A 24,480-nucleotide genomic window follows, 5' to 3' on the forward strand; every position below is an offset into this window, starting at 1 on the left:
GCATTATCTTCTGCTCAGTTTGGCAGCATGTTTGCTTGGGTTATTTAGGTTTATTTGATTTAGTGACAAATGCAATAAATGTTACTGATATTTTTATTTCTGCTGGCACAAGACAAGAAATTGCCTTGCTTTCTTGAAATGTTGATAAGGTTATTTGTGTAGGCTGTTTGCTAGTAAAACACCAGTGTTGTTTTTCCTGTTTTAAAACTGAAGTGGTTGTGGTCATAGAGCAAATGGACTTATTCACTGGAGTGCAATGGATACAAAAGGAAAATAACTTCCAAAGAGTTGATAAATGATGTAAAATCAGAAGACTTTTCTGGTAAAAAGTAGGTGATATAGAGATAAAAAGCTTTATCTGTTGCTTGGGAGAAAATTATGCCTTTTGAAAGGAGGGGAGACATGAAATGAAGTTAATACTAGGAATAAAAATTATTGAAAAGGGATCTACGTGAGATCTGGGAAAATATTTAGAAAGACAAATTTGAAAAAAAAGCATTATTATATCTATGTGCATAATGTAGAGTGGTAGAAATAGTTGACAGAGGTCAAAATTCAAATTAAAAAAATGCTATATTAAAAAATACGGAAGAAAAGCATTAGAGAATGTCTGTGTTTCCCCTCATGTAGGATTATGGCTGGCTTAACAGAAATACTTGTAAAATAGAAAAATTAACCAGGTTGAAGACAAGTATTTCTAGTATTCAATTTAGAAGTTATGCTTATTTTTTATTATATGTTCTTCTCCAGCCTGTCTAAACCCAGTAGAAGATAGTGAGCATTTATAGGATGTTTTGGATAATCCAAACAACATTGAGGAATTAGGTTGATGTTGAAACAGGTCAAATGATGCTTTAAAAAATGTTAACATAACTAATAATCTGTTATGAGCATTTAATTAATGTAGGCCGAATTCTAAGGTTTTCTTTATGGCTGTATTTGACAATTATCAGGTAAAATTTTACTATAAGATTAATGTTATTTTTAAGATGATATATTTACAGGCATTATTACAAACCATGAAGGCAGCTGAGATACAATCTGTAGAATTAGTTTGAATTGATTAATCATAATTCTTTTCCTCCCCCTAGTTTTTATCATTAAAAACCCAAGGTTAACTTTTAATGACCAGTTTTGTTCGACCCACCAATGTATAAACACAAAAGGCAACATAACAATACTCAATATTACTCCATTAACCTTCTAGAGCTGGTGTTCCCTAGGCCCAAGATTATATTAGCAAACAAAGCTCATTACAGACTAATGCTGTTTTGTGTAATACTCCCTCTAACATATCCTTAATTTATGGCATTAATCATCAATGACAAAAATTTTAACCTTTTATGGCCTCCCTACAATTAATGAAAATTAAGCTTCACAGCATGTCAAGTTACGTAGATTATTGCCATTGATGGCCAGTCTGCCAAACAAATGACTGTGACTTTATGTTCCTTTCGTGAGGTAAGTTCTGCAAGAATTAGGATATTAATATATTTCCTACCTTAATCTATGGTAAATTCTTGAAATGAAATTCTCCATGGGAACTAAATGCTGTAATTTTCAATCACATCTCTGAAGTAAAACCTTGTTCGTTGTCTTGTGTTCTCCAAAGAGGTGCTGTTAAATGTTGTGCTCTCAAAATTGAGTCACTTAATTTACTTACATTACTTTAAAGGACAAAATGAAATAGATATAGCAAAATCAAAAAAATCCTTTTCATGTCCTACTAGATTTATTAGGAGGCTCTCTGGATGTGATTATAATTGTTCTAATGTCATAAATGTTTTGTTGTGGTTTCTGCAATGCTGTTAAGTACCTTACAAAAAAAAAGTTCACTCCTTTTACATAAGTGGCCTATCCTTGACTGGGTGGGAAATTTCAGACACTCTCTGACTATTTACAGTAATAAAAATTGAGAAAAGTGTGTGTGTGGAGGGTGATGGAGATGATATATTCTGTACATACTAGAAATAAACTCATAAAAATATGAGTATTCCTAGAGGGGCAGAGTTATTTAAAAGACAGATGGGATGGAAAAACTTTGTGGCACTTTTGAGCAGCAATAAATTATGTGCTTGAAACTGCTTAGATTTCAATTTTCTTTGTTCTGTAATTAAAATACTTAATTCCTGTGCTCTCTGGAGAGCAGAATGTCACAAATTCATTGTTCATCTTGACTGACGAATCAATTCTTTTTTACATCTCTTTTATTTATATTTATTTACTTATCCACATGTTCTTTTTCAGTATCATTGGCAGAATCTGCACACTGCATGTCTGACTGAAAACGGGTGGCCTCCCAACTCCTGCTACCTCATTGTTGGTGAACCAGCCACTTTTGCTTCTTCATACTTCTTAAAATACAAACATAGCCCAGGATAAAGCACAAGCCTGGAGATACAAAACTGGATGCTGTGTTAGATAGTAGCCTAACTAAAAAAAAATTGGCTTGCAGGAGGAAATTCTGTTTTCCTGAAGGTCTGTGAGACTTCCCATGGTATGTCACTGTCCCCTAATTTGAAATGAGATATTGCAGTAGGGTTCACAATCCAATCTGTGTGCATGGGGCAGGATTGGCACTGCCTGGGTCATACCCATGAGACTTCATGCTAGAAATTTCATGAACTATGAATATGCTTAACTTGTACATTACTTAGGTGGTGCTCCCTGATTCTGTCACTGTTTGTGGGTCTTGTGCAGTCCTGACCAGCATGTGGACACAGGCTGTGTCCTGTAAGGTAAACAAATGATGAGCATGTCTGCTTTTCTGCAAATATGAAAATAGATGAATATGGGACTTGTGATACTGCTTCACTTTGAAATCTCTGTGTAGCTTCAGCTTAGGCTGGCAGCAGGCATGCAGCTCTAATGAGAGTACCTTTTAGAATGTTATTATCTGGAAAAAGCCCTCCATGTACTCCTGTAGTTGCCTATTTAGGCCTTGCACTAATTGTAATTTCAGTATGTGCCCCCTTTTGGAGTTGCTATCTGTAAACTTCTGGGGCATCCTTAGAAAGAACAGTGTCTTGGTAGCTAGCCCTGGACATATTTCTTGGTGCATGACTGTGTAGGATAACCTTGAAATGACTGGACAATTTTCCTTAGGTCTGTGACTGAAATTGAGTCTCTTTTTGAAGTTAATTTCTGTGCTTCCACCAGCATTAAGCCTTTACATGCTAACATTGCATGTAGATTGAGTGGGAAAGGCTGGAAGGGAACTTTTAATGCTCAACGTGATGTGCGAGGGTCTGTTTGACTTGTTCATAATGCTTCAGGATTAATGCTTTGGGGCCCGAGTCATGGCATCCTTTGTAACAAAACAGTGCCAGGAAAACAAAGTGCAGGGACTTCTTTTCCATAATAAATTTATGATCAGAGGAAATATTCTACTTCTCGCTGTAGCTGAGTTGGTCAATTAAGTGCATGTAAAGGTTATTCCTGCCAAATGCTGAATGTATGAAGTACCTTCTTTGACAGAAGCAAAGTCACCTGCTCCATATGTTTGCTTTCATTGTTAATAATGTGCACATTTTTTCTGAACCTTAAGCTAAATTAACATAATCATGTGTGACAGGTAGTTTTCTGAGTGATAGGGAAGCGTTTAGGGAGTAGATTTTTAATAAAATGAAGGATCGTATATAAGTTGAAAATTGCAACCTGGTAAATAGGTTTGTATTGGTGAGGAGAGCTCACAAAACAAGTCAGCTGAAGGAACAAATTAATAATTTAGGTACTGAGATGTGAGAATATATTAAAAAATAGTTTAGGGTCCTGGAGGAAATGGCAACAGCTATTTTGGGTTTGTCTTGTTTTTCTAAAGGGAGAATAACTCACAAGTAGAGGTCAGCTATTATTAGAGAAAATGCACAACAAACCTGGTTGGCTTTTTAACTTTTCAGCGTCAGCCCTTAAGGACACAGGATAGGATTTTCAAGGGTCTATAATACATCTGTTACTGAAATTATTGGGGTTCTGTTACTGAAAGTGTCTGAAAAACGATCTTATTCTAGGAAGTGTCAGCAAGCAGTTGTGTCAGATCTGGCTAAAAAATGTTTAGACATCTAAAGTAACCTAATTGAAAACAAGAAAAAACACACAGTTTTTTTTCCCAAAGTCTGGTGAGCCATACAATTGAATACAACGTGGAAGTAATCACACCATGCCTTGCCTTAAATAGCTTCAGTTATGGTGTCATAAGTTGGCAGTTTATTCTGCCAGCTTTTACTGTCCTGGGAAGAACAAAATGTTTCCTGATTCTCACATTTGCTTCAGCTCCCAATAAGAGGCTAGGAAGTTTTCCTGTCTCACAGTTTTTTTGTTCATCTTCCACAAACTTCTCTAAGGGGGAGGCATGATTGCCCTATGTTTATTCATCAGCAATCAATTAATATTTTTAGTATTAATGAACAATTTACCATTTAGAAAGTAAGGAAAAAAAAATTGCCAACTCTTCTATGTGCTGACAGATGTACTTTGTCAATGCCTGGCTGAAAGAATGACTGTGTTACGTGGTCACTGAGATGTTTGCTGGGCTGCATGTAAACGAGCATGACAGCTTTCATAGGTACAGCAAAGAAATCTGTCAACATATTTGACAAAGAGGTCCTAGTTAAATACAGCAGAGAAGCTGGTACTTTTCATTTGACAATTTGGAGACCACCTCGTGATAATTCTTGCAGAAAAATAATTGATGCATAGGTTACAGTAGCTCAGATATGAAGAGGAAATTGCTGGTTTGTTTGAAGTATTCCAATACTTTAGATGTTGGCCAGTCCTTTGCTGAGAGAGAAAGTTTACAGTGATAATTTAATTTTATTTTTGATGCACAGTTCTGCAGTATATCCTAGAGTTGGAGGGAAAACAAAATTTCAGTTATCTGCTCGTTCTGGTTTAACTATGGGAATGAGATGCAGATTTCATCATCTGATAAAAGTCTGGCTCTATAAATATATATTTGTGTGTATATATATGAGTATATATTTCAGTGGTATTTCTAAGGCTTGGAATATCAATGGTATGTCTTGTAGTCATGTTGTGATGACAGCACATTTTGTTTTTATAGCATGGGCTGATATTTTATTTATGTTTTATGCAAAATAATGTAGCCAACATAATTAGACAGTAATTTGTGACTTCCAATGTAAACATTTTAGGAGCTGTGTAGTCAGAAGCGGTTGCTAATTAGAGAGCTGTTAGCTAAACATATATAATTGGGAACAGACTGACAGACTATTCCAAACAGCAGGCTATTTATAACTCCATGCTGTTCTTAAATTATATTTTGTTTAATGGACTTTGGACAGTGCATAAAAGGAGGGGTTTGTGACTTGATCTGCACTTTAATTTCTTTAAATAAAATGAAGCCTTGCAAATGTGAATGCCACACAGGCTAGCTGTGATAATTAAAAGCTATTATTAACTAGATGACTTTCTGGCTGAGCCATTTTCTAATTTCTTTAGGAGTGTGGACTCCCTGAAGAGAGTTATAAATTCAAGTATTACTTAATTATGCTTTTAACAATAAAGGGCACTTTAATCAGCAACCTCTCAAAAACCCTTCTCCTGTAGTCATTTATTCAAACAATGAAAAAGTCAAGAGACACTTATAATATAAAGTCTTCTAAAAGTACAATGTACCTATTCACAGGCCCTAATTTATGTTATATTGGTTCCTATCGATGCTTACCTTCCAATATCAAAAGAAAAGTATTGTTTCAACTGCTTTTGCCTAGCAGGACTGATTTTACTACAAAGATTTTTGTTCTTTTTAAAGAAAAGCTTAGAAGATACCTGGATCTCATGGTCATGCTCATGGATAGGGGTGAATATATGAACTCTAATAATTGTCCACTAATGGATGTGTTATGTTTCAGAAACTGGGAAAACTAAATGTACTCTTGAGACAATTTTAACATTGAATAGGGGTTTTATCTGGAATTTTGAGGGAGAAGTTTGATAGTTTCTCTTTAGGACAGTTGTCTTTGGAAGCTGGGAGAAGGACTCAGAGTGCTGGAAGGGGTGTGTGAGCCTGGTACTGGTGTGTGTTGGGAATTCTCACCCCACCTGCAGGCTCAGCTCAGACACAGCAGGGGTCCCGAGGATGAGGTAGCTTGTAATGGTCTTTAAAAGTTGGAAGGGATTCTCCATGTATAGAGGAAACCCACTTGTACAGGGAAGAGTACTTTGCAAGACCGCAGGGAAGAGAGAATTCCTGTTCCACAGCCATCTGCAGTGCTGCTGTTCCAAGGCAGTGCTGTTGCAGGAGTGTACTGCCTGCACTGTAGCAAACAAATGACTTTCAGGGCTGATGCTTGCTGCCCTACGGGTTCTCTGTGCTCATTTTGAAAATACACACATGCACTGAATAACACTGGCCTTGTTTAATTCTTCTCTGGTTGGTAAGTTAAACTGTGATAAAAATGGCTACAACAAATATGCTTGTGACTCTTCAGCTGTGACTTTCAGCATACAGCTTCTGGTATTTGTTTTGTTTTGCTTTCTTTTATAGTTCTCCATGTGCTGTTTAACCCCTTGATATCAGTGTCTGTAATTTTTTTTTTGTTCTAGGAAAATTAAAGGAACAAAGTGGAGAAAAGAACTCACCATGCAAACCCCCAATTAAGGAATGTTTTTGATGAAATGAGAAAGGCCTTCCTTTCTTGTAAGTGTGACTTCTTATATTTAAATTAATCTCCTTGATATTTTTATTCAACCCTAATCTATATTTTGGCTTGTTAAAAGGGCATGAATCCAGTTTAACTGCATACAACAGATAAATTGTTTGGATTTACATCGTTGTTGCTCAGAGAAACTATTGGAACCAGAAGGTCTAATGGTCTTTGTAGTCCTGAACTGGTCAAAAGGTTAATGAACCTTTATTCTACTGTAACATCTAAATGTTTATCTTCAGTGTCCTCACTATATATCTGTGAGTATTGTTTTGCCCTCAGAACATGAACTTTCTCTTTTGTGGTTTTATAAATAGTGATTTTGGTTCCGAGGCAAAAAATACCACTACTTTTTTTTTTTTTTTTGAACACTGGGTACTGAGTTCATAGTCTAGAATTTTGTCAGTTAGTGCCTTGTATTGTATTCATCCCTCAAAGTGAAGAGCAGGCATGATATAGTTGTAACTGGTCATCGTTAAGCTGATATTAAATACTAGGGACTTAAAGAAAGGATGCTGTATATTTCTGTATGTATCTTTTTTGGTTTTGTTTTCCCTTCTCATTAAAGAGAATCAGGATTTCTAAATGAATCTCCTGCCAAGCTTTTTATAATCCCTGGGAATTTATGAAAACTGAGAATTAAGTATTATTGAATATACACGAGAGCACTAAGTTATAAAGAAACATTTCCATTGATATATTTCAGCTATGGGGCAATTTGCATAAATCTAAAAGTCACATCAACAATAAAGAAAAGCAACAAAAGTTTACTATTACTCATGCTGTAAAGAATTGTGTGGCATATCTTACCTTTTGAGGATGTGATAGGTGGCTACAAGTGCTCTTATTAGGTTTAAAAGAACTCCTAAATCATGGCATATATACAGAGGTAAAACTGAAGACCAAATGAGATCAAGAGAAAAAAATATTATCTTTAGTTTTCACATTTTTTGCTTCAATGCATGAATGTGCTCTGCAGACATGGAAAATAAAATTCATATGAAATTAAGACTTAATGATGAAACAGGGTAGGTTTCATTCAAATAACATTGCTCTCTATTTGGGTAAGTTTCTTTCAAAAGTCAAATAAATAATGGTACAGTCTTTTTTTCTTATATTCATCATAATTGCTGGTTCCATTGCATGTGAAATACAGGTGTGTTGGTGTGCACAGTAAGAAATGAACCATCCTGATGTAGCAGCCAAGGGCAGAAAGAGCAGATTTAAACCACAGTGCTGACAGATTTCTCACAGTGTTGGTGTGATGTGATCACACGTCCAGATGATTGTGCAGGTACAACGTGAAGAGCATGACATAGTTCTTGTGGCAATGTCACCTCTGCCAGCAGCTGCCAAGACTATTTATGTGTAAACTGGAACTGTAGTCAAAGAGCAGCATTCCTTTAGTTTTGGCTTTTCTGATAGAAGAGAGCTAGTTCCAGTAAAATGTAAACCCTGGAGAGGTTTGTTTGCATTTAGGTTTGGCTAAAACTGAAAACCAAAAAACTTTCATATTTTAAGCATTCTAAAACTAAAAATGAAATTCTATCACCTACTTGGAGAACATGCCTTGCTGTAAAGCCTGATTCAGTTCCTGCTAAAGCTAGGAGGAAGTTGATCAAACTGTAGGAAGACATGAGAGACCTCACAAACCACACAGCAGCACCGCAGAATGAGGTAACATTTACAGGCTCCTTTTTGTTGTCTGGCTAAAACTGCAGGCAGCATAAAAATGCTTCATTGAGAACATGTCAATCAAGTGGTGCCTTGAGAGGTGTCATGTGAGACTGGTTTGATAGTTCTGGGTCCTACATCACTGTGCAGTCTTACCACGGTAACTGTGCAGGATAAAAAATTATAGATGATGTACAAAGAGATTCTCTTAGAAAGACTCTTTTAATTTGTGATTCTATGAAAAGATGAATGGTAAATTTATGAGGCTGCTTTTATCAAGCTGCATACTGATGTTAATTTTCAATCTATGCTGCATAAATTGGAAATGGGAAAAGGCTGAGATTTCATAACATTTTACTGAAAATATTCTCTCGCGTTTTTTAAGTTGCTTTCTGTCTTTTGGATATCTAAAGTAGTTTTGACCATAACTGTAGCTTTCCTCACTGAAGTTACACAGATTTTTGAAAGTAACATTTGAGTACAAAGTGGTCTAATATTGAATAAGTGGCTTCCAATTAAAAATCTAGGAAAAGAAAATAAGGGGGAAGTTAACTCTTCTTCTTGTCTGTTTTGACAATTTATTTTCTCTTTGACGGTCTCAATTCTCTCATTAAAGGCCTGTAGATTAATTGAGGTTTGCTTATTTCTATGACTTATCCAAAGGTTTGGTGATTCCTTTTAAGGTATCTTGTTTTTTGTAATGATTAAAAACCACCTTGGACATGATAGTTTGTAATTCACCATTTCTAATTAACGAAGTTTTAATGTGCTAACAACAAACACTATGGCTAAATCATCAACAGAATTGTTTTTAAAAAGGCAATTTCCATTTCTTAGACTGTGTTAGTGTTCTGACATTTCTGTGCTGCATTGCGTTACATTTCTGTAAACCTTATTAACTTTTTCACAAGCAATTAATTATGAAAGCAGTGGGAGTAATAAGACTTGATTTTCAATTCATGGTTGGACTCTTATCTAAAAAGGCAAATCAGCAAATTCTGATTAAAGTTTTTCCTTTGGTGGGAATGTTCATAACGCTCTCTCTGGTGTATAATGAGAGCTGGGTTCATATTGCAGCCTTTAATAAAACTTCTAAGAATGTAACTCCATGGACTCAGCTGTCAGGAGCACAGGTGAGCAGATGGGCGTGAAGAGGAAATGCTCTCAGAATTTCTGATGTGTGGTTTTACTTGGTCTCGGGCTAAAGACACATCAAGGGACAGGCAAAAGGCAACAAGCAGGAATTGCACTGAGCAGTTTTCTGCTGAGTGAAGTACTGAAGTTCCTATTCTAAATGAGGATGCACACAGTTTTCAAATTAGACTTGTCTCACGAGCTCCTGCAGGAGGACTGTTCTGGGGTAACTGGGTATGGCTACTAAACTGAGAAAATTTCCACAGAACCTCCTGCAAAACCTTGGTTTCAATAACTTGAGTTTGTGATGGGAAAAGGATCTCCAGTCTCTAAAAGTGGATCCAAATGGGTCTGTTTGAACCAGGAAGGCGCTTCCGGCCATCTGAATGGTGGCTGGATTATTAAAAAAAATAAATACAAAAAGCATAAATCCAATTCTGCTTCCAAATAAGGATATGATAAAGGGAGGGGCTGTGACTCCTAATGAAAGGGCAGCTTTGCCATGTGGGTCTGGAGTCAGCTGAAAACATCTGTTCTTTCTTCAGATACTTATTTCTTTTTTTGAATCACCTGTCTTCATTCTTGATTTTTTGTTACATATTTTATCGTCATCTCTCCATTAACATTTCCCTCTTCACCCATTAAGCACAATTTTTTGGATGTGTTCTTGGAATTCTACCTGAGATGACCTATTAGGGATTGTAATTAGTCATGAGTTCATTAATAAGTCTGAACAAGCCAATTATGATGCATCTGTGAAACAGTGATTAGTTCCAGAAATGCAGCTATTAGAAACAAAATATATTAAACATTTTACAGATTTTTTTTGTTGTTGTTCTATGTGTTTATTTCTATTATTGGGAAAGTTTATAGCTTCTTTTCAGTTGCAGCCTGCTCATTATTTTGAGCCTGCTCCAGGTGGACTCAGGAGAATTTCTCTCAAGTACCTTTGTTGCTTGCTTATTATTGCATTTGTACATGCTAGAAGAGCATGCTGAAGTGACAAATTTGTACCAAAATCTTAGCTGATGACAGCTGTTTAAAAAATTCAGATCACTTTTCTTATTCTGAAAAATTTTTTAGAATGGAACTTAGGTATTTCCAGCTAATAAAAATGACTCAATTATTGTCAGTCCTGTTTTTAGAACTATTTTCAGCTGTTTGGAAAAGTTAAGTGTTTGCAGGTGCTTTGAAATAGATTTTGAAAAATATTGCAAACAAGTATGTGAAATTATATATTCTGCTAAGAAGGAATTTGTCTCAAGATATTTCTAATATCTGCGTGCTATTTAATCAAATTTACCCAGGAATCATTTTTAGTCAAGAAGGCATCCTCTCTACTTGCAATGGGTTAATGTACATTAAGATTTTGTAGATTTGGCTTTAGAACCATTGGAAATAAGTCAAAAAATTCTAGGATAAATACAATTTTATTTTCCTCAGACACCAAGCAATCAAAGGCTCAGCTAAGGAGTTTCTTGAATTATTGAGGGACCCATGTTTATAACAAAGGGATCTCTGTGTGTAGTTTGATGCCAGAAGAGCTTGATATTGGGAGACCTTAAATCAGTTCTATACTTTATAATTCATGAAAGTAAGAGAAAATCATAGTCTGGAGAGAGATGTGTATTTTATTTGGGAAGATGATGAGATTTGATTCCTGTACAGGGCAGGTAAATGTTTAGAAAGGCAGAAGTCACAGACTCAGTGTAGCTCTTAGAGCACAAAATGGCAGTAGGTGCCCCTAAAAATCTACCCAGTAAACTTTATCACCATGGAAATCTCCAGGTCTTTGGACAGTCCAGTATTCATGAGCTGGGGTTTTGTACTCTTAATATTATGATTACTTTCCAGTTGCTACTGAAATTTGACAGTTTATGCTAAATAGTGATTTGAGGGTGTTGCTCGTGAGACTTTGACCAGAATACTGAAGCTGGGAATAGAAAAGGGGTGTGTGGAGTAGTGACCTCTGAAATAAAATCTAAAGACAGTTGAATAAAACAGGCAATTATGCAAAATAAGTTGATATTCAATATAATTTTTACATGGAGGAACTAAGTATGTTCATTTGATATTTTTAAAACAATGAAAGTTGTTGAGGAGTTTTTGACAAATGTGCATAAATGAAGTACTGTTCAGTCAGGGATGCAAGGAAATTTTGGAACAATAATTAACTTAAAATGTGGTGTTAGAACTTAGCATTCTTTTACTCTGTCTAGTATAACACATGCTATAGGGACATTGCAAAATAACTGTATTTCCTAAAAATTTGAGTAATTAAGGTTAGAAGGGGGGGTGTTCTGTGGTTTTAGGAAGGAAAACTGGCTTTTTAATTAATTAAAAAGAAAAGATAAAAGGATCAGAGGTGAAAATGGGCAATGAAAGGCACTTAAAACTACCCTTTCTTTTTGCCTCCTCTGCTCCTCATAGACTTTTTGGTATTTAGGAGATAAGAAAGTAAATTAAAAAATAAATTAATTGCAATAATATTAATTTAATTTAACATAATAGAAATAATTTTACTGGCCAGAATTGGAATTCCATAGAGAAGGTTGAGACTTTGTTTTAAAAATCTTAATCCTCAAAATAGTTATTGAACATGAAAAAACAATTTTGAAGGATCTTTTTTCTCTAATCTCAAAAGGTTTATATATATATATATAGCTATTTTTCTTTATTAGCAAATAAATGTGTTTTTGTATTTTGTTCAGTTTTTAATGAAAGTGAGGGGATATAACTGTAATGTGAGCTACTGTAAACTGCAGTTTGATTCAAACAGGTAGATGTGATTTCAAAATTACCTGGGGATTTCAGTTCAAATAATACAGCAGAGTAACTCATGGGATTTTGCTGCCACTTCCAGCCCCTCTCTTCCAGCTTCAGCTGAATTTGTTCTTGGAGTTTGTCTTGCTAAAGGTTTGCAAGTTTGACATTAAACAGTGCCTCAGAAAGTTTTTGGAGCAATCTGCCGTGCCTTTGGTTTAACAGGCTTAGCTAATTGGAATGTTTATACAAAAGGCACTCTTAGACCCTGCTTAAAATTTCTTGACATTAAGCTGTGCTGCCTTGGAAATGAAGTGTGCCTGCTGGTGTGAGGATTTATTTGAGTAACTAAGCTGTCCAGAATTTTAGTGGGATTTTTGAGTCCTAAATTCTGCAATGTACATGAAGAATAATTTACTAAATCCACAAAAATCTTTTGGATGCCTTCACATAACTCAAGCTTTATTTAGAATTTCTAGTTTTTCTCTCGAATCTTAATATTCTTTCAGTCTGGTGTGCAGTGCTAAATATTCTGTTGGACTGAATACTTGCCTTTAAATGAGTGATGAACTTGCCTTGAGGTGGATCCAGATTGAATGAGTTCCATTGGTTGTGTGATTCCCTGCTGTAGTGATCTCCAAACCTTTTGATCATCAGCAAAAAAGTTTTTGAATGTTCCACCCCCAAGACATGTATTTTTGAGTCTTTGTAGCATCCAATTGCTCAGTATCTTTTTTAACTGAGTGTTCTCAGGCATGGAGATTCCAAACCTATCTGGACTTCTGTTCCAGGGCTTGATTGTTCTTATAGTGAAGAATTTTTCCATTCTATCTAATCAGAATCTTGTTTGTGACTGTTTCCTCTTGTTGCATCCTTCTGAGCCTGGCTGTGCCTGCTCTATAAACCCTGACTGCCTCAGGTAATTGAAAATTGCAATTGGATGCCCTGAGCCTTCCCTTTATCAGTCTGTGCAAACCCAGTTCCTCCAGCCCTTCCACGTACCTCAGCTGTTCCAGATCCCAAGAGCTTTGATGACCCTCTGCTAGAGGGTGCCTTTCCTCTGTCAGGGAGCTCCAAACCAGACCCAGTACTCAAGGCATGGTTTGGAAGTGCTGAGTGTGGGGGAATAATCTGATGCAACCTGCTGGCTGTGCTCCTGAGAGTGTGAAATCACTGCTTCATTTCTGCTGTATTTGAAGGTGCTCCAAGCAGAGAAGGACGAATTGTTGGAGCACTTCCCACTTGTATAAAACCTGTGCTTGACTGAGCTCCTAAATATGCTGCTAACTGTAAACCTCTGAGCTCTTCAATATTTAAGATTAATCCCTGCATGTTAATGTGAAGCTTGTCAATGCCTTATTCATACAAACTGCAGGTCTTCCTTTTTCATTTGTGACAGCAATTTAATTGAGCCACACTTTCAGTTTTTTAAAATCTTGGGATCTGTATTGATTTGCATTGTGCATTTTAAACTAGGAGTATACTGTTTGATTAAAACCTTGAACTAGATAAAACACTTAGCACTTTTTCTCTTAAGAGATTTAATTTGGCCTCTTGGTAGGAGAGGAAAAGTAACGTTGATCTGGCATATTCAGTATCAGTATCATTGTACAAAAAAAGAAATCCCTTGCCAGACCAAAAGGATAAAGGCTTTTTGTATTTGAAGTGAACATTAGGTGATGCAAGATGCTGAGTGGATAAAATAATAGGAAGACAGTAAGTTCTGAAGAACAAATGGGTAGAGAGAGAAAATGTGGTTCCAGGGAAGCAATTGCATTCAGCTTCAGCATGATCATGCAGAAATAAAGTATTAGTCTCTGTATCTTCCACAGGAGTAAGGTTGGAGCCTGTAAAAATACAGACAGATGAATACTGTTCTTGAGTTTAATATAGACAATTAATTTTGATACAGGCAACCTGCACAGACACATGATTATCTATACTCTTAGTTTCTTGCTTTGTTTATAGGAAATAATAAAACTATGATTCCAGTTGGAAAACTGCTCTCAGTCAGGTAAAAATGAAAAGTTTTGAGCACTCATTTTTAATAATTATTGTGGCAAATAAAGACAGGATCCATAATACGCACATGAAATAAATATTTCATTTGCTGTTCTTCTGGCAGTAGTTCATGATACACATCTTTTCAAATAATGTCATGATGCTTGATCCTGTGCTATAGTTAGTGGAAATTGCAGCTGAAGGAATTAGTGAGGTCCTGGCAGAATTCACTGAGAAACCTGACTTTAGTAAATTAAGGATTTTTGATTGAAATTAAGTTACCACATGTGAGGAGAAGGAGGGAATAAGCATGCTTCTATATTATATCTCCAATATTCTTCTAATATCTAAATATTTCTAAATATAGCAATCCTGACCAAGTGATTGCCGTGAATTCTGCAGTGTGAAAATCTTTCCCCATTCAGGTAACACAGAGCCCTTGGAGAACTTTGCCACTTCCCTTCTATTGCTACCCTTTTGTTTTATGAATTGTGTTCACTTTTCTTGTGCTTACTGCTGGCACTCATGGCATTATTTTGAGTGTGCTCTGAAATTCTGCTTTAATTTTCATGGTCAGTTCCCAGGTGGAACAACACTCCCTGTATCCACCTGCTCAATTCTTACTTTCCCCTCTCAGTGCTGCTCCCTGGCACTTCACAGTTCTCTGTCCTCATGTGCTGCTCTTGGGTCAGTCAGCTCTACTGTGCACATCAGAATCTTTATGAAGCTGTTATATTTTCCTGAAAAATGAGGGACTAGGAAGAAAGTCTCAGGCATTTCTAACTAGGCTTCAGTAAATGGCAGGTTTGTACTCTAAGGCATTAAAGCTGAGAAATTAAAAAACAGAGGAAAGTAACTGATACAATCAAGCTGAACATGGCAACAGAAATTGTAGCTAGGAAGAATATTTTAATTATACTTCCTAGTATATCTAATTCTACTTCCTAGAAATTACTATACTAGTAACTTCTACTGCTGTAACTTTATTTTTAAATATTAAATTTTAACTTCTATTTCTTGCATGATTAATCCCATTCCTGATTAATTTGAAACACTATGTCTGTGCTACTCCCACGTAATATTCCTGGAGGGATAATGTGCTTCAGGGGCAAATGTTAACTGAATGTGCTGCATTATCTCTTCCTGGCATAGCAAACAAAGGAAAAAAAAAATCCTTTATTTCCAACTTCAGAAAGCAGCTTTAGGGGATCACAGTGGCAGTGCTTTGAATTCAGCTGAATGATTGTGATAGCTTTTCCTTAGTTTTATCAGTAGACAGGAATGATGACACACTTCATCAGTAGACTTGGAAACATAAAACTTCTATGGAATCTGTTCAAGTTGAAACAGCAATCCTGTTTATCTATGCAACATTAAGTCATCCTCTCCCCCCTTTCCACTACTCATTCTAGAAAATTAATATATTGCTGGACTAACTAAACAATTACAGATACTTCCAGGCTTTGGCCTAAACAAATCTGAAATTAGAGATGCAGTGATATATTTGAATGAGGTCTTTAGAGAGCTTAGCACTGCTACAGGAATGACATCTAGATCCAAGGCATTAAATTATTCTGCTGCTTTATGTTCCTGGGAATGTGTCTGGTGACTGATAGCAGAGAATGGTATAAAGGTTCTCTGCAAGAGAAAAGAGGGAAAATGTGGAAGGTGGTTGGCTCTTAAAATAGATCAGGAGACAAGTAAAATGCCATTTGGATCCAATTATTACTGCATGTTAATATGTGCTTTGCTATGTGTCAGTGTGTCTGTCTGCCTGTCTATATATCCATTTCTGTTGTGACTGTGAATCGATGGGGGTGGATTTTCCAGTAACATTTTCCAGAGGAGGGCCTTTAGAAGATCTGCATGCAGCAGAACAGATACAACCATGGTCTCCACATGGGATATTTTGTTGTAAAAAAGCTTCATTCTTTTTCTAACTGCTTAATGAATGACTTTGGATTTGAGGGGTTTTGCTGTCTGGTTGTGCTGTATTTCCATACAAACCTGTAGATAAAATGTTTGTTTGAATATGTGAAGACAAAAAAAAAAGTATCTGTTGTACCACATCCACTGTATAGGATCTGCTGTCTATAGTCAAGTTGGCCTTAGGCTCAAGTATAATTCTGATAAATGCTTTATAACTGCTTAGAGCTGTATCTAGCTGGGCTGCCTAATTTAGCTGCTGTCTAATTTAGCTGATAGTTATCTTACTGGGAACAGCTCTTAATGGAAAAACAGGAGTATCTTTCCCTCTTATTGTCTTTAAATTTGCCATTTCATTCAAGGAAATAATGTTTTGTTCTAGTTTAGGGAAAAAATTCTTCATCTGAGAATGTGTCTACTTGTAAACATATACAAGCATATGTCCCTGATTTTTGGCTTTGTACTTAGATGACTTTGAGTTGCATGAATGCTGTCACACTTGAGTTGTTGGGTCTCTTTCATGAAAAGTATATTTTGAATGAATGAAAACAATCTGGAAATAGAGTTTGGAAACTTCAGGCAAATAAAGACTCCAGTTGTGCAAAGACTTGGTTTCTTATGTGCATAAATAGAATGAACACACATGAAATGAACTGGCCAATGTGCACATGGAGTGTGGTCATGGCAATTGTAAATCAGACACTCAACTTGAACACAGTAATATAATAAGTAGGTGTGGTATTTAATTTTTATCTGTGCATTTTAAAGCATATTAAAATGGAAGATGAAGTAGTTTATAATAGCAATGGAATCTCCCCTTTTACATAAATGTAACCATTGGAGGCAGAAAGGGGCAACAAGACCATTTTTTCCCCCAGTGGTGCCACTGGGGAATTTTGGTTTCTTAGGAGCAGGCTGGAGTTCTGAAGTGTCTAAGAATACCTGCCTTAGAATTTTCTCCTTGATCTGCCAGCACAGCCTTCCCTTCATTTGCTACTGAACTATGCATAATGCACAGCAGAAGTAATTTGAAATGATGCATGACAGGACCCTGTGCATGAAAATCATATGTGCATTAGAAGAACAGACTCAAGACAGATATTAATATCTAATGTGAATAAATCCAGATCAGTGAGCTCTTGTTGTGTTCCAAACCTGCAACTAAAGCAGAATCTTTTTCAAGAGACGTTATAAGTTATGCCCATGTGAATTAAAAAAAGCAGATAAGGCCACACTGTTTAATGGTCAACAGTTCCAAATCATACCAGCACTGACAAGTTGTAGTCTTTCAGTTCCTGTTCAGATACAGCCATACAGACTGAGACGGTTTCTAAAAGCTGCTGGCTTACTGATTTAACTAAATACAACGCAGGTCATGATTTCCACAAGCCCATTAGAGAACTCAAAAACCCCCTGTATTTGGAAGATTTTACAAATGGAAGAGCTGGAGTAGAGTGTATTTTTCTAGGGAGACATATTTGCCAAATTAACACATTTTGAGTCTCATTGCATCATCCATTGGTCATTAAACATTAGAGCAAAAGTCTTGTGTGGTTTTTCACTATAGCTGAAGATTTTAAGCAGTGTTAGCCTGTCATGAAGTGAGGTTTTCAGAGGTGTGTCTAATGTACAATAAACCAAGTGATTTTTGCTTCTTTTTACTCTGTTGGTGCCACGCTGGCTTTAGCAGCGTTTCAGATCAGTACCAGCTATGTTCTGCCCTGTCCATATTCCTTTTTACAACTAGATGAGTCTCCACTCTGGGTATGTACTCAGTGTGTATTATTTAGTGCATTTTGGGTCTTCTAACAGTGCAAATTTAAACCAAGATGTTTGCCCTGCATCAGTAGTGGACATTAGGTACACAGCAATACATTCAGTCCATGAGTTAATTTAACTTTATTACATCCCTGCTGTGAGGTTGCTTCAGTGTTATGTTGGTTAACTAAGCAAAAAATGTAACTCTATCAGCTGACTTCAGTATAAAGGAATATTTATGTACAAATAAGATATTTCCTGTCTGTAAGAGTTTGGTCTTATTGATTTATCACAGAATACAGAAGCAATTTATAAGGGATGTGACTTGTGAATTTGTTTATTTACAAAAGCTACTTTTTATTATTATTGGCTGTGGTTAGTGGTTGGTGCTTCTGTCATTTTCTTTACTCTTTTTCTATGCATTTATTTATTTTTTGCCTCGAATGCTATATTTAACATTCAAATATAAATGCCATATGAATTTGAAAGGTACTTCTGATAGTTGCATCCTTTTTTGCTCAGTTAAATTTACAACTTTACACCCTTGTGGTATTGACTGTTGCTGTGAGAGAGGATTCACATAGGGTAGGGGTGGGATTTTCCTTTGTACCTCAGTTTAGAATGAGATATATCTTATTTATCTTCCTAGCAGAGAGAGCTACAGCTTCTTCAGGTATATGGGAAAATTGATCACATCCAGTAATCGAAGAGAGCTATTGACTTATGCTGCACTTCTTGTTCCATTCTAAATTACAGATGGCACATTTTGTAGCTCAATCCTCATCGTATTAAAAAAAAGAAGAGATTAAGAACATTTGTGCTTAGGAGCCCTTTTAGTTCACTTTGACAAATGGCTCAATTGGTCATTTTTCACAATGGCAGTATGCATGAAAAAGTAGAGTATTTTAAGATCACTTATGGTGAATTATATAAGTAATGGCTATTGAGCTATCAATCAATCAAGGTGGAATTGTTAGAAGTCACTGAAGCAATATCTCCAGGATGGTCTTCTCTCTCCTACTATTTTTATGTGTGTTGTGAAAAATGGAGTTTTTGGAACAAATGATTGATTGAACTGGCTCAATTTTGGCTAGGAGAGTCACGTTTTTCCCCCACTCCCTTATGTTCAGGTAAGGAATCTCAGGCAGTTTCCCCAGCAGATGACACTGTGCTTCTGCTGTTGGCTTTGTAGGGTTTTATTTTGCCCAAGACCCATGGAAATAAATCAAGATATGATTTTATATTTGGTATTCTGTATGGACACCATGACTGACATTGCAATTATAGGTTTTTGCATTGTTTATGCTTCTCCAAAGGCGCATCTGAGTGCTCTGAACCACTGGCTGAAAAGATCTGTGCAAGGTTTTATTACAGTATATAATTGTATTTACCCGTTAAGGCTTCCAAGCGTATTTGGGCTTTTCATAGCTCAAACACTGTTTGTTTTATTTGTAATTAAATAACTAATTAAATGAATCTCCAAATCATTTTTGTAAAGAATGTGATTTAGCACAGTTTTTGAGCATCCATGTGAAAGAAATAGACCATACTCTGCTTTATATTTCTTTCCTTGACGTTCAAGGGCATGGCTTATCCTCCTTCCTTCATTATTTGCATAAAACACATTTCCTCCAAAGCAACAACTGTGCCAGCCTAGATGTTATTACTGTCTCCCTTGATCTATGCAGTCATATAGACATGCATGTATCCCACCAGTGTATTTTGTTTGAGGACACTGGGTTTGCAGAGTACTGAGAACTGGAGCCTGTTTTGAAACAATGTAGGTTAAATTTCTTTTTAGTGATATGAATTAATCTTGCTGAATTAATGGGGGGTTAGATATTTTCCATCAGCTGAGTATCTATATATTAACTTAGAGCTTTCATAGAGAAAGTGATAATGGTATTATTTCAAGACCATCCTAAAAAGGAATAGGAGGGTCTGTTGAGTAGAATTGTTGACAGAACAGATGTAATGGGGAGAAATAATTAGTTTAAGAATGCCGCTTGTCAGTTTTGTCTTTCTTTGCAATGTTTCTAACATTTGCTAAGAGGAAATTAAGATTTCATAATAACAAATATTTGGAACTGCTTGTTGCAGTCACAGTGCAATTTAAGATGGCCAGTTAGACACATAAAAAAGGAATATATGATGAGCTGTCAATTTGCAAGACAAATATAGAACTACAAATTGTTTCCATGAAGTACCTTGAAATGTTTTTAAAAATTAGATCCATATAACTGTAGGCTTCTAATTAAAAAATTGTTACAAAGGCCTGAGGCATTTATTTACACAGTTTATGGCTTGCTATTTGTAAATTTGTAAATCCTGTTTGGTGATTCAGTGTATACTTATGGACTTCAAAATGATTTAGTAGTGAAGACAGATGTCATTTATGGCCCCCAGTAAATACACCGAGAAAAAGAGTTCTGAAATGAATTATCCAAGGGAGTTCTACAGCAGGTCAATAACAGAATGAGAGAACTTCAGATTCCACTTTTGAAATAAAGGAAGATTTGAAGTATTCTTCCTTTAAATTTTCAAAGTTTGTCGGTTTTATTTATTTTTATTTGGTTTTTTCCCTTCTCCAAATTGAACTCTGCATACAAGATTTATGTTGCTGGAACTTTCAAGTGATTATGATTTATGCACATTGCACATCCCAGGTAGATGTGATACTGGATCTAAGGAGGAACTATTCACACAGGTACCAAGGAGTGGAGCAAATAGAAAACTTCCAGTTATGGAAGTCTGGTCAAATTTGGTGTGCAAGATAATGCACATATTTTGTGTTCAACCAGTTTCTAAGGATTCCTACACCACTTTTAAATAGGTATGTATTATGTTAGGAATTAGGTAAAATTTGACTTCTGACAACATCCACCTAAGTAGAAATAATTTTAATTATTCAATCTTGACATTTAGTTTTAATAAATTCTACTTATTCCAGTACTATTAGAGATGTGTTAACTGCATATAGACTATTGCCTACATAATGTTGGTCTTGAAATTTTTAAGTGTGCTGATCATTCAAATGAGTAAAAAACTGCTGATACTACAAAGGAAAAGATTTGATTGTTTCCATCTACTCCTTTTTGTAGCTTATTTATAAGCTAATACTCCTTATTTTTGAAAGGTGGGCACTCAGATCTGAGATATAACTGTGATTTACCTTAATTTGAACTCCATCTTGGGAGTAAAAGATTTGTATGCGGTGCAGTTCTTCTCTGTGTTTTGGTTGATTGGTTTTAGATTAGCCATTTAATGAGAATTGAGTGTGTTTGGAGAGCAGTAATGCTGCTATCAGTTTATAAAGTCTGCACAGGGGTGGAATGAAACCAATTTGAGAGTTCTTTTAACAGGAATAGTGTTACTGCAAGCACATTTTCTTCAGATTAAAAACAACGAGTTAAGCATCAAGTAAAAACGTGCTATTATGGTTGGCAAGCAATTGATGCATTGCTCTTCATCAAAACTCCTTAAAAAACAAAAAAAGCCCCCAAAGAAAGCCAAAATCCAACCCCCCAAAAAACAAACCCAGTCAAACAACAAAACCTTTAAAGAACCTTTGGTCACTTGAAAAAATTTGATTGGTGCTTGTGAGGAAGTCATGAGACAACATGTGTGTAACAAACCTGCAGTGAAGTGAAAGGGCTTTTTTTCTTTTTTCCCCTCAAGTCCAGAGCTCCCTTATGGTGTGAGAAGGCCATGAAAGGGTGTCTGTTTGGAGATCTATGCTTTTATTTTCATTCCTCTTTGTTAAATGTAAGTTATAGTTAATCATGGCAGTAAGAAATGCCATGACTGCTGAAATAATCACCCACAGATATTTAAATAGGTTTTGATATATTGTTTTCTGACTATTTTTTAAAAAGTTTGACATTAGCATATTTAGAAATATCACTTATACATTTAACTCTTCCTACCTTGAAGCTAAAGAGTATGTGAGAGATGGATCTTTTGGATGATGTTAGTTAGTGGTTGTTTTTACACCAGTAGGATTCCTGTAAGTGAATTTTAAATCCTCACTGACAGAGGAAGTCAGGTGTAGGTGTCCAGGCTTGCATATTTGCATGTGCTTTCCCATGCAGACAACGTAAATAAGTTACCTATGATGGGTTTACCCATCCTTTTAGTAGCAGGACAGTGGGGAGTCCCCTGGTGATGTTAAAAGTTATAAAACTATGAGTGCCATTTATTGATGGTTACAGCTGCTGTCTGTGGTGGTGTGCATGTCGCCAAGAAGTGCCCATGCACATACTGATGATCAGGTATCAAGAGCTGTGTATTGGTCACAGCCCAGAGCCACTGAGCTCTCTTTCTCACTGGAATTTAAGATATACTGTGGCTGTTACCCTCAGAACTGAATTTCCCTTTTCTAACTAATTGTAAGAGCAATTTAGTCCCAAAGAAAAGACTGTTGCAGGTTGTGCTGTGCAGATTTTTCCTAAACTAAACACAAGTACTGTGGAGCTGAGCTACTTCTACCAGAACACTCATTTTCACTTTTTCTTAAAATCACTTACAAATTCTGATCAGCTAAATAAAATAAAGTTAAATAAATAGATAAAGGTTTCCCGATGACAAAAACTAAGTTTAAAAGTATTTTGTGAATTAAGTGAACTGCATCAAGTAAATAAAATGTATTCTACCCATTTAGTATAGATGTTCTGTCACCAAGATAAATGGACTAGCTAGTACAAGTATCTGTGTGGCTGAAATGCATAACAACATAATTACTTTGCCAGCAAAATGCTAACCTGCTTTAATCATTCTGTTCACAGAATAATGTAAAGTGATTTAGTGGGTAGAATGAATCCACTTACAAATTGTTTTATGGTCATAATGCAGTCCCTTTGTAGAATGTAAATTGATGATGATAATTTTATGGGCAAATGATTTTTCAATTAAAATGTCTTTTCACAGACAGAATGGGAACGTTACAAACTGTTCCAAATAAGAGTGTGTCAGGGTAAAGGCATATAGGATTATCTAATGTATCAACCAAAGCCTCAGCTGAAAGAACTGCTATGTTAAAAATGTGATTTATTTTAGTCAAGTTTTTAATTTCTTTTCATTATATGTGCGAAGTACCCTTATTTGATCCCATTGGCATAATAACCACTGTAAGAATTTACCACATAAACAGTAGCAACTAACTAATTTCTCTTGTTCTCTTTAACTCTCTTATATGCTAATAACTTAGACTTTAATAATTATTTTCAGCTAACTGTACCATTTTCTGTATTACAGTAATTGCAGTGTCTGTGAGGATCAGAATAAATCACTGCAGTACAGTCATCTTTAATTTTAAAATTGTGATGAGGAAATGAACTATATTGCCCAGCCTAACTACATGAACTCCTATTCAGCACAGTAGGGCATTCCTTGATTATTGCCATATTGTTATTATATTCTAAAGTGTTTATATAGAACCTATGTAATTTTATTAAGTAAAAGTCACTTCAGGCTTTGATAGCTTCTGCTACTGCATATAAATGCTTTTTTCTTTGGTGGTAGATCAGCCTAAGAAATAGTTGAATGGTTAATAACTTCTAAAGAGTAATTAACACAAAAGTCAACATTATCAAATGCTCTATATGTTTTCCATAATATCCACATGAGACCCCACCTGCAGAGCTGGCCCAGCCCAGGAAGGACCTGGAGCTGCTGGAGCCAGGCCAGAGGAGGCACCAGGATGATCAGAGGGATGGAGCAGCTCTGCTGGCAGGAAAGGCTGAGAGAATTGGGATTGTTCAGCCTGGAGAGGAGAAGGCTTTGGGGTGACCTAATTGTGGCCTTCCAGTACCTGAAGGGAGTCTAAAGAAAGATGGAAAGAGACTGTTTACCAGGGATGAAGTACCAGGACAAGGGGGAATGGCTTCACACTGCCAGGGTAGGTTTAGATTAGATATTAGGAAGAAATTCTTCTCTGTGAGGATGGGGAGGCCTTGGCACAGGTTCACAGAGGAGCTGAGGCTGCCCCATGCCTGGAAATGTTCAAGCAGGTTGGACAGGGCTCTGAGCAACCTGGGACAGTGGAAGGTGTCCCTGCCCATGAAAGAGGATTGGACCGAGATGATCTTTAAGGTTCCATCCAACCCAAACCCTTCTGTGACTGTGAAAATTGAAACAGAATTTGCATGGTTTTGTCCTGTTTCACAGCTGAGTCCTTAGTGAAAAATATTTTGTAGTCTTTTAAGAATTATATAAGCAATTTTTTACTGGGCTGCTCTGCAGCATTCAAGGTACCACGTTAATGAGTGTAAAGCCTGTAGTTTCCCAAGCAAACTGATACAGTACCTGGCCCTTGATACTAAAGACAAGCAGGGAAGCTCAAATACCACTGTAGGAGGCAATGCACAGTTGTGTTAGAAATATAATTAGCACCAAACAGTTCTGTTGATTGCACTTTAGAAATTTTTGATGAACAGCATCAATAGTTGGTGGTCACAGAGATAAATGTGTCATGGTTTAGCCCCAGCCACCAACCAAGCCCCAACCAAAATGAGCACAGTATATTAACAGAAATGTACCTTGGGAGTGCAGTGTAATG

At 36.2% G+C, this 24,480-nt stretch overlaps 1 long non-coding RNA gene across 3 annotated transcripts in view; it reads left to right on the forward strand.

Moving 5' to 3' along the window:
- The window catches only part of LOC138117061 (uncharacterized), an 88,011-nt gene that overhangs the window by 25,721 nt on the left and 37,810 nt on the right, over window positions 1-24,480 (forward strand). For all 3 annotated transcript variants that reach the window (XR_011154478.1, XR_011154480.1, XR_011154479.1), the window contains exon 2: window positions 6,568-6,661. This is a non-coding gene — a long non-coding RNA (uncharacterized lncRNA). The remainder of the gene's footprint in view (window positions 1-6,567; window positions 6,662-24,480) is intronic.

The sequence above is a fragment of the Aphelocoma coerulescens genome, chromosome 11 (genome assembly GCF_041296385.1).
Source record: "Aphelocoma coerulescens isolate FSJ_1873_10779 chromosome 11, UR_Acoe_1.0, whole genome shotgun sequence".
Taxonomy (NCBI): Eukaryota; Metazoa; Chordata; class Aves; order Passeriformes; family Corvidae; genus Aphelocoma; species Aphelocoma coerulescens.